The sequence below is a fragment of the Myotis lucifugus genome, unplaced genomic scaffold, assembly GCF_000147115.1.
Source record: "Myotis lucifugus unplaced genomic scaffold, Myoluc2.0 scaffold_272, whole genome shotgun sequence".
Lineage (NCBI taxonomy): Eukaryota > Metazoa > Chordata > Mammalia > Chiroptera > Vespertilionidae > Myotis > Myotis lucifugus.
This window is the reverse complement of record NW_005871320.1, coordinates 525,167-536,831: the sequence shown is the minus strand read 5'-3', so window position 1 is coordinate 536,831 and position 11,665 is coordinate 525,167.

The following is an 11,665-nucleotide window of genomic DNA, read 5'->3' as shown; positions in this document are numbered from 1 at the left end:
ATATATATATATATATATATATATATATATATATATATTAAGTGGCCAGATTATTATGACCACCCCCATCAGTACTTTCTTGGGCCACCTTTTGCCTTCAATACTGTGGCAATTCCACGAGACGTTGAAAGGTGATGTGAGGAATCTGACACCATGCCTGATGAATAGCACTGTCCAGTTCTGTGAGATTTGATGGTTGTGGAACCAGCTGCCTGATGCTCTTTTAACTTCCTCCCACAAATGCTCAGTTAGATTGAGATCTGGTGATTGTGGGGGCCACCTAGACAAGGTAAAGTCTCCCTCATGTTCTTGAAACCACTCCTGCACAATACGAGCACCATGGCATGGCTCATTGTCTTGTTGGAAGAAGCCATCTCCATTGGCATATGCCATCAACATGGTAGGATGAACCTGATCAGCAACGATACTTAGGTATGTTGTGCTATTCAGATGTTGTTCCACACAAATTAAAGGGCCCAAATCATGCCAGGAAAACATGCCCCAAACCATAACACTGCCCCCACCAGCTTGAAGGGTTGTTGTATTCATGCATGTGGGGTGCATACTTTCATGTTGTTTCTGCCAAATTCTCACTCTACCATCTGCATGATGCAGCTGGAAACATTATTCATCGACCACATGACTTTTTTCCAATGCTCGACTGTCCAATCCTTGTGTTCCTGTGCAAATTGGAGATGTTTTATCTTGGTAACTGCAGACAGCAAAGGTGTTCGAACAGGCCTTCAGCTTCCATATCCTATACAATGCAGTGTACGGCTAATTTGCCTACAAACGTCAGGTGGTCATAATAATCTGGCCACTCAGTATATCCCACGTTCAAAGGCTGTTAAATCGAATTGTTTACCCATATCTTCAGAAAAAAATCACTTCTACTGTCGTGGTAAAGAACCTGCTTCCCTATTTATAATGGTCTGACCCTCTAGCAACTTCAGCGCGAAATTATAGCTAATTTGCCTACAAACATCAGGTGGTCATAATAATCTGGCCACTCAGTGTATGTTGCATACAGAAGAATCACTTGAGATCTAAGGACACACATAGGTTGAAAATGAAAAGATGGAAAAACATATTCCATGCAAATAGTTACTAAAAGAGAGCAGAGATGGCTGTACTAATATCAAACAAAATAGACCATAAGTCAAAAACTGTTATGATGGCCCTGGTCTGTTTGACTCAGTGGTTAGAAAGTAGGCCCATGGTCTGAAGGGTCATGGGTTCAATTCCTACACAAGGGCATGTACATTGGTTGCAGGCTTGATCCCTGGCCCTGGTTGAGGTGCAAATAGGAGGAAACCAATTGATATTTCTCTCTCACATCGATGTTTCTCTCTCTCCCACTCCATGCTGTCTAAAAAAAAAAAAAGAAGAAGAAAAGAAAAAAAAATATCCTTGGGTGAGGATTTAAGAAAAACAAAACTGTTATGACAGACAAAGAAGCACATTATGTGAAGGTAGAAAGGTCAATTTACCAAGAATATAAACATATATGCAGCAAACATTAAACTCTAAAATATATGAAATAAGTATTGACAGAACTGAAGGGACTGGTAAAGGTCCCTGAAGGGACTGAAAGGACAAATAATCTGCTCTACAATAATAGTAGACTTCAATAAAATACCTAGGAATAAACTTTATTTTAAATAATGGAATGAACAACCAGAACCAGTAAGGAAAGACAAGACTTAAATAACACTATAAACTCATTAGACCTAACGGATGTATCAGAACACTCCACCCAACAACAGCAGAATAGACATTTTTTTTCTTTCCCCCAAGGGAACATGGAACAGCCTCCAGGATAGGTGATATGTTAGACCATAAAACGTCTTCATAAATTTAATAAGATTTAAAACATACAAACTGTATTTTCCAATTACAATAGAATGAGGCCCTAGCCAGTTTGGCTCAGTGGATAGAGCATCGGCCTGTGGACTGAAGGGTCCCGATTCTGGTTAAGGGTACACGTCTGGGTTGTGGGCTCGATCACCAGTAGGGGCATGCAGGAGACAGCAAATCAATGAATGATTCTCATCATTGATGTTTCTATCTCTCTCTCCCTCTCCCTTTCTCTCTGAAATCATTAAAAATATATTTAAAAAATAAAAATAAATGAAATGAGAAATCTATTTCCTTCTAAAAAACAAAACAAACAATAACAACAATAGAATTAAAATAGATAGCAGCATCAGAAGGAAAATTGGGAAATTCACAAGTATGTGGAAATTAAACAACACACTCTTAACAACCAATGGTAAAATAAGAAATTACAGGAAGATTAGAATATATCTTGAAACAAATGAAAATGAAAACACAACATACCCAAACTTATGGGATGCAGCAAAAGCAGTGCTAAGAGAAAAGTTTATAACTGTAAACACATTTAAAAACATGGAAAATCTCATATCAAAAACCTAACTTTATATCTAAAGGAACTTGAAAGAGAAGAACAAACTAAACCAAAACTAGCAGAAGGAAAGAAAAACAAAGATTAGAGTAGAGATGAAATAGAGAATACAAAAAAAATTTAAATGAATAAAACTAAGAGTTGGTTTTATGTAAAAATCAATAAAATTGGCAAATCTTTAAGAAAAAAAAGGGAATATTCAAATAACTAAAATCAGAAATGGAAGAAGGGACACTACTATTAATTTTATAGAAATAAAAAGGATTATGAAAGTACTGTGAACAATTATACACCAACAAATTGGATAATCTAGATGAAATTTTCAACATTCCTAGACACATAATATACCAACACTGAATCATGAAGAAATATAAAATCTAAATAGATCTTCAACTAGTAAGTGAATTGAATCAGTAATGGAAAAAACAACAATAAACTCTTCCAACAAAGAAAAGTACAGGGCCACATGGCTTCCTTGGTGAATTCAACCAAAAATTTAAAGAAAGATTGACATTAATCTTTCTCAACTTATTCCAATGGAAGCTGATACCAAAACCAGACAAAGACACTACAAGGAACTGAAAATTACAGAGCAAGATTCCTGATCAATATTGATGCAAAAATCCTTGACAAAACACTAGCAAAACCTACTAAAGAGCATATTTAAATGACTAGAGGTCCTAGTCATTTAAATATGCTCCAGTGGGGTCCCTCAGCCTGGTCTAACTGGCTCTCCAACATCCCCCAAGGGACCCGGATTGCAAGAGGGCACAAGCCAGGCCAAGGGACCCCACAGATGCACAATTAGGGCCAGGGAGGGATGCGGGAGGTTGGCCAGCTAGGGAGGAACCGAGAGAGGGCTCCAGGGTGTGTCTTGCCCGTCTCTCTCAGTCCTGATCAGCTGGACCCCAACAGCAAGCTCACCTACCGATCAGAGCTTCTTTCCCCTGGTGGTCAGTGCACATCATAGTGAGTGGTTGAGTGGCCTTAGCATATCATTAATCATATTACGCTTTGATTGGTTAAATGGCTGACCAGATGATCAGACACTTAGCATATTAGGTTTTTATTATATAGGATTATACTCCATGATCAAGTGGGATTTGCTCCTGGAATACAAGGGTGCTTCAACATATAAAAATTGATTTATGTAATACACCACATTAACAGAATGAGGAAAAAATAAACACACATGATCATCTTAATTGATACCGTAAAAGCATTTGACAAAATTCAATTTCCTTTCATGATAAAAATGCTCAAAAAACTAGGATAGAAGGAAACGATTTCAACATAAAGACCAGATATATGAAAAACTCACAGCTTATATCATACACAATGATGAAATGAAAACCCTTTTCTCTAAAATCATAAACAAAACAAGAATGCCTGTTTTTACCACTTCTATTCAATATAGTACTGGAAGTCTTAGCTATAGCAATTAGGCAAGAAAAAGAAATAAAAGGCACCCATATTGTAAAGGAAGAAGTAAAATTATTTCTGTTTATAGAAGACATAATCTTATATGTAAGAAAATTCCTAGATTTCACCATAAAATCTGTACTAATAAGTAAACTAATAAATGAATTTAGCAAAGTTTCAGGATAAAAAAATCAACACACAAAAATCAGTTGCATTTTTACACACTAACAATGAACAATCTGAAAATGAAATCAAGAAAAGAATTCCATTTGTAATAGTATTTAAAAAATAAAATACTTAGGAATAGACTTAACCTAGGATACAAAAGGCTTGTACACTGAAAACCTTAAAATGGTACTGAAATAAATTAACGAAGGCATACAGAAATGGAAAGACACCCCATGTTCATGAATTAGAAGAGTTAATGTTGTTAAGATGTCAATACTATCCAAAATTATCTACAGATTCAATGCAATCCCTGTTAAAATTTCAATCACATTATTTTTCAGAAATTGAGAAACCTATCCTAAAATTTATATGGAATCTCAAGGGATCCTGAATAACCACAACAATCCAGGAAAAGAAGAATAAAGTTGAAAGTATCACATTTTTTTATTTCAAAATTTACTGCAAACCTACATAATCAAACAATATGGTATTAGCATAAAGACAGACAAATCGATCAGTGGAATGGGATAGAGATCCCAGAAACAAACCCTCATATACAGAGTCAAGTGATTTTTGACAATGGTGCCAAGACCATTTATTTAATGGGGAGAGGACAGTATTTTCAACAAATGATCTTAAAAACTGGATGTCCACAAGCAAAAGAATGACATTGGACCCTTACTTTATACCATATACAAAAATTTAACTCAAAGTGGACCAAAGACCTACTAGTAAACATATAGAAAAAACTATAAAACTTTTAAAAGAAAATATAGGGTAAAAGCTTTATGACATTGTATTTGGCAATGATTTATTGGATATAACACAAAAAGCACAAGCAGGGGGAGAAAGATAACTTGGAATAGATCAAAATTAAAAATTGTTGTGCATAAAGGAAACTAGCAACAGAGTAAAAAGGCAACCTACAGAGTGGAGTAAATATTTGCTAATCATATATCTGATAAGAGATAAAAATTCAGAATATATAAAGAATTCTTAGTACTAAACAACCAAAAAAACATACAATCCAATTTAAAAAATGGGCAAAGAACTTAAATAGACTTTATAAATGGTCAGTAAGTGCATAAAAAGATGTTCAACACCACCATCATAAGAGAAATGCAAATTCAAGCTACAATGAAATACTACTTCATTGGCTATTATATAAAACAACAACAAAAACAAAATAGAAAATAACAAGTATTAATGAGGGTGTGGCAAAATTGAACCCTTGTGCACTGTTGATGAGAATGTAAAATGGTGAAGTCACTATGGAAAGCAGTATGGTGGTGGTTCCTCAAAAAATTAAAAATAGAATTACCATATGAGACAGTAATTTTACTTCTGGGTATATACCTCCCCAAAATTGAAAACAGGGACTTAAGCAGATATCCTTATACCCATGATCACAGCAGAATTGTTCATTGTAGCCAAAAGATGGAAACAACCAAACAGTCCATCGACAGATGAATGGATAAACAAAATATGGCATATGATAAAAAGGTAGTATTATTCAGGCATAACAAGGAAACAAATTCTGATACATAATACAGCCTGGAAAAAATCTTAAAAATATTACACTAAGTGAAATAAGCTAGCCACGATAGAAAAAATATTGCATTATTCTATTTATGTGAGGTACTTGGAATAGTCAAATTCATTGAGACAGAAAATAGAATGGTGGTTGTCACAGTTGGGAGATAAAAGTTGGAAAGTTAGTGTTCAATGGGTGCAGAGTGCATTTGAAGATAACAAAGTTCTGCAGTTGGACGGTGATGATGTTTGCACACGAGAGTAACTTAGTGCCCCTGAACTATACATTTAAAAATGATTAAAATGGTAAGTCTTATGCTATCTATATTTTACCACAATAATAAAGTTAATATAAATAAAAATTTTAATATTTCCCCCCAAATCTCAATGAATTATCTTATGTGTCATCTGGGTCCATGTCCTTCACTTTGGTCAGCACTAATCTAGAGGATCCCTGATCCACCAAAAAGAGTTAAGATCTCAGATCCCTCTTTCCTTACCATTCTGTTGTGACTATAGAGGACATCTGCAGGACCGCATGGACGAACTTCCAAGAGAGCCTAGTTAATTGGGCCACTTGGAAGATTTCACTTCCTCTGCCATGCGATATGTGCAGCCTCCCATTTCACCTGCCCCACATGCTTACCTTTCATCTCCCTGATCAAACTTTGTCACCTAGGACTTTGGCCTCATGCCACACATGTCTAGACAATAATGAGTTAAGCTTCTGTTCACAGCATTGCCAAAAATAGTTCAGAGATGTGTCCTCAAACGATCAGCTTTGTTACTGAGCCACTTAGTTTCATCTCAACATGCCTTCATTTGTGTATGTGGAGCTTACTCAGAAATTTAATTTCTGTACCTGAACGTACCTTGGTTTTATAGAGAAAAATGTTCTCCAAGTTGAGTGAGTCCCAGGATACTCAATATATTTTCAGATAAACCTGATCTCAATGTGTATATAATACAAGCACACTGTAATTATCTTTTGGAGGAACAAAAATATCTAATTAGGTTGGCAGGTATCCAGAATTGGTGCCTTCTGAATTGACCAGTGATAGTTAGTGGATCTGATGCATCTTGGGATGCTTAATTGGTATATGTGGACTCATCGTAGTCCCAGAGATGATTATTGGCTTTGTTTTGATGTCTTTTAATTTCACATTTGTTTCAACTGCTCTACCAGACCCACCTTTTTATTTTTCTGCATCTGTTCCCAGAATGTTTCTGTTTAGCAGAGAAGCAATATCAATAAACCTACTGTATTAGTAAGTTTTTCAGAGAGCAAAATAGCTGGTCTATGGGCCAGAAATTGTTGGTGTGATTTTTTTTTTAGTTCTTTTAAAGTATATCTTGTAAAAGTTTATTTCCAGTTTAAAAAATGTTTTGACTTTGAGTTAGCCATGAACTTGTGAACTCACATAAAATCTTTATATCTGTACCAAGCTTTGAAATTTTCTAAGCATCTCCATACACATTGTCTCATTTAATGCACCAATAAGTACTACTTAGCTGTCATTAATTTTTTATAAGAAAAGCAACTGATCTTCAAGATTTCTGAAAAAGATTTTTCAATAACTCTTGAAAATGTGATAGGACTTTCAAAATGTGTGAAGTAAATTATACTAGCATTTCTTTATTAGGTGTCCCAGGCTCCTGGAGGTATGCTGATATATTTTGTGTCATCTAAGAGATCTTTATGAGGATATTTAAATTTTGTGACTTATTTTGGTTATGATAAAGTAAACATGTTTCAGATGATCTGGATACGCACCTTATAACCAGATATTCGCATTCATGATCATGTTGGTACCAAGTGAGGGCTTAAAGTCACAATCTTTTGCTTTTAATATGGTATTTCTCAAGGCAAGGTAGACAAAATTATTCTAGGGGATCTATCAGTTCTCACATCAACCAACCCTAAGCAAGGTATGACAGAGGGGGGAAATTTAACACATGAGTATTTGCAGAAGACTTTTCTCCTTCCCTTTTTCTGAAAGAAGACTTTCTTGTTGTATGGATAGTTTGGGGGCTGTGACTTTCCTTGTGTGGATCAACATGGTGATAGAGAATTAAAAGGAACTTGAAATGATTTATTTCTACTTCAAAGAGCAGATAGCCTTATACCAAATTAAGAGAATAAATCCAAAAAGGAGTAGGATCAAGTGGGTAGAAGAGATTGAGAGAGAGAGACCAGAACAGGAAGATAGATTCTGTCTAGCATTTAAGAGAAAGAAAAGGGAATAGAGGACTTTAACAAGTGGTCTGTGTATTATGAATAAAAACTACTTTGGCATTTTGTAAATTATGTTTTTATTGATTTTTTTTAAGAGAGAGGAAGGAAGAGGGAGAGAGAGAAAAAAAACCTCACCCATGTGAGAGAGAAACATCTATCAGTTCCTCATGCACATGCTGACTGGCACCTAGCCTACAAACTGGGTATGTGCACTGACCTGACTTTCAGTGCATGTTGTTTTATTTTGATACTCACCAATTGTCCCGGGCATCTACTTTGTGTTTGTTTGTTTGTTAATTTTAACACATTGGGGTATTTGCATTTTATTTATTTATTTTTTTTTATTTTTATTTTTATTTTTATTTTTTTTATAACATCTAATGGTTGTGTATGCACATGCTGCGACCAGGGATCAAACCCACAACCCAGGTATGTGCCCTGACTGGGAATCGGATATTTGCATTTTATTTTATTTATTTATTTTTAAATCTTTATTATTGAGAATATTACAGATGTTGCCCCCTTTTTCCCTCCATTGCCCTCCTCTACCTGGATCCCACCCTGCCCCAGGCCTTCACCACCCTATTGTCTGTGCCGATGGGTTATGCATATATGCATGTAAGTTATTTGATTAATCTCTTCTCACTTGCCCCTCCCCCTTCCATCTGAGATTTGTCAGTCTGTTCCATGTTTCTAGGCCTCTGGTTCTATTTTATTCATCAGTTTATTTTGTTCATTAGATTCCTTATTAATTTATTTTGATTTTTAGATTCAACTATTGATAGATATGTATTTATTGCCATTTTACTGTTCATAATTTTTGTCTTTTCTTCTTCTCCTTCTTTAAGAAGACCCTTTAACATTTCATGTAATACTGGTGACAGGGAACTGTTTTAAAGACTAAGTAGCTTTGCAATTGCTTTGGATTTTAGACTGGTGTCTGATTTGTTTTGTTTGTTTTATTTTGTTGTTGTTTTTGTTAATCCTCACCTGAGGATATTTTTCCATTGATTTTTAGGGAAAGTGGAAGAGAGAGGGTGAGACAGAGAAACATCGATGTGAGAGAAACACATCGATTGGTTGCCTTCTGCATGAGCCCTGACCAGGGCCTGGGCCGGGGAGGAGCCTGCAACTGAAGTACATGCCCTTGACCAGAATCAAACCCTGGACCCTTCAGTCTACAGGCCAATGCTCTATCCACTGAGCCAAACCAGCTAGGGTGCTAACAGATTATTTTATTAGTTAACTAGTTTTCTGTGAGTGTCAGAAAATTGAAAATATAAGTGATTTAAAGCAGATATACAGTTATCTATCTATACTAATAAAAGCCTAGGTGGCCCTCACGCCTTCGCACAACACCCTCATGTCATCACAAGATGGCCACCACAAGATGGCCGTCAGGGGAGGGCAGTTGTGGGCAATCAGGCCAGCAGGGGAGGGCAGTTGGGGGCAACCAGGCCGGCAGGGGAGGGCAGTTGGGGGTGACCAGGCCAGCAGGGGAGCCGTTAGGGGGCGATCAGGCAGGCAGGCAGAAGTGGTTAGGGGCAGGCAGGCAGGCAGGCAGGCAGTGGTTAGGAGCCAGCAGTCCCGGTTGTGAGAGGGATGTCCGACTGCTGGCAATCCAACATCCCTCGAGGGGTCCCAGATTGGAGAGGGTGCAGGCTGGGCTGAGGGACACCCCTCTAGTGCATGAATTTCATGTACCGGGCCTCTAGTATTTTTATAAAAGCAGCCCAGGGTCCATGGTCATCAAAAAAGAAGGCCCCTATTATTTTGTGGTTCTATCATCCTAAATGTGTGGTATCTATCTTATGAGCCAAGATGTACGCCCCAGGTCAATTTACCACATCTGCATTCCAGCCAGCAAGAAAAAGAAAAGTAGAAGAAAATGCAGCACAGGATGAACATTAGTGTACCTTAAAGAAGTTTCCTAGAAACTGCTACATGACATGCTTACATCCTATTGGCTAGTTTTAGTTCATAACTAAACCTAGCTGAAAAGGAACCTGAAAAAATACAGATTTTGAGTAACTCTGTGCCTAGCAAAAATTATATTACTATGAAAGAAGGGGAGTGTATATATTAGGATCAATTGCAACAGCTCCATCACCTTGGCTTCCTCACCACTGACTCAAAGGCAAGCAAACAAACTCCAGATTCCAGTACATTGTGTGCCAGTTTGTATTAACTATGTCTTTTATTGTCTATATTCTGATGCTTTGACATCAGGGTCCTTGCAACCAGGATACCAGGGATAGCCCCTATGCCCCAAAGCCTGCTGAATTATTCAAACTAGCCAGTCATGAGACTGCTCACCCTGCCCTGCCTGATCCTTCCCACAGAAACTGCAATAGAGGCCTTTGCCGACAGTTCCCACTTCTACTTCCCGGCTGACCCTGGAGCTTCCCTGTGTGGCCTCCTGTGACTGGTGTTTTCTCTCCTCTTGGGATCTGTGAGTAACAACCTGTTTTTTCAAAGACAGTGGTCTCCTGATCTGGAGGCCTTGCCATACTTAAATAAAAATGAAACCTTTTAAAATAAAACATACTTAAATACAAATATTTTAAAGCATAGTTCAAAGTCCAGCATCTCTGGGCCAGGCACAGCCTTTTTCTCCAGTACAGATAAGTGCCTCATGTTCTGGTGACCTGGGTGCAAAAGGCAAACTATCTCCCCCAACACATCTGATATATAATGTTGGGTAAGAACAGGGTAATCACAATAAAAATTCCAGTTAAAAACCCCAGTTAAGGGAAAATAGGAAGCATCCATATCAATCTCTGGAGACAGAGTAGGAGAATTCTCTTCTATCAGGAGGGTATGTTTCCTGATTAGCCCATCTGACAGCCCCTGTGGGGGACATAAAATAATCCAGTCAACAACCTCCCATTGCAATACAGAAGGGAGAACACAGTTTAACACTGAGTAAACATTAATTAATTACATGCATGACAGGTAGAATAAAAGTGTCTACAAAGTCTAGATTGAAGTTCAGACTTTTGTATAAAAAGTAGGAGAAAGAACAATTAAACCTTTTCTTATCTGCTGTGATTGTTTCCAGTACCCCTCAAGAGGGACTCGGAAGCTCATTTTGGAGGTAAGTATTTCATGGCCAAGGATCAGAGAAGACTCATGACCTTGCATTATAAAATGAAAGTTTGGACCTCCTATATGAAAATCTATTATATTTTTAAGAAGATACCCTAAGCAGTGTGGAGAAGAATTGCCCCCTTCAACCAAGATTCTGCTCTCTGGGTGTGCACATGTGTTCATTGCACTCTGTGCTCCCTGGATCTGCCCTCTCGGGAAGGGAGGAGATGGAGTGCTATTTTGCATGTTGTCTTTTTTTGGCTGCCTCTGAAGGGGTCACTGGAGAATGTTCCTTTTCACGGATTGACACACTTCCAGGTGGGCCAGATTTTGGTTTTTGAGAGTTGCTAAAAATTGAGCAATTTAGGCTATTTCTGGCCAGTTTTCTTAGTAATTTAATATCCTCAAAAGTTTAAGCTTTCCATCTATTTGACTTTAGTCAGTTTCTTGTGCAAATAACCACAAATGAAAATCTGTCTAGATAAAGTTTTGAAACTGAAGACTGAATTAACAGCCTCTGTGCTCTGCCCATCTACTTTTCTTTCAATATGATGGTGGCTTTCTTGAGGCCATCAGGTGATTTAAGTGGGAAGATAAAAACCTCAATTTGACGTTGCTGCTGTGAAGGCTCCTGTTGTCCAGCAGAGATAACCTAAAGGAAGTTGCTTAAAAAATTTGTGGCCACAGGCTATCTTTCAAGTCACTGCCTATGACATTGTGAGTTTGGGCTGTAGAAGCAGTAGGCATTTCAGCTCAGAAATTCTAAATGACTCTCAGTGTATTTGGATTGT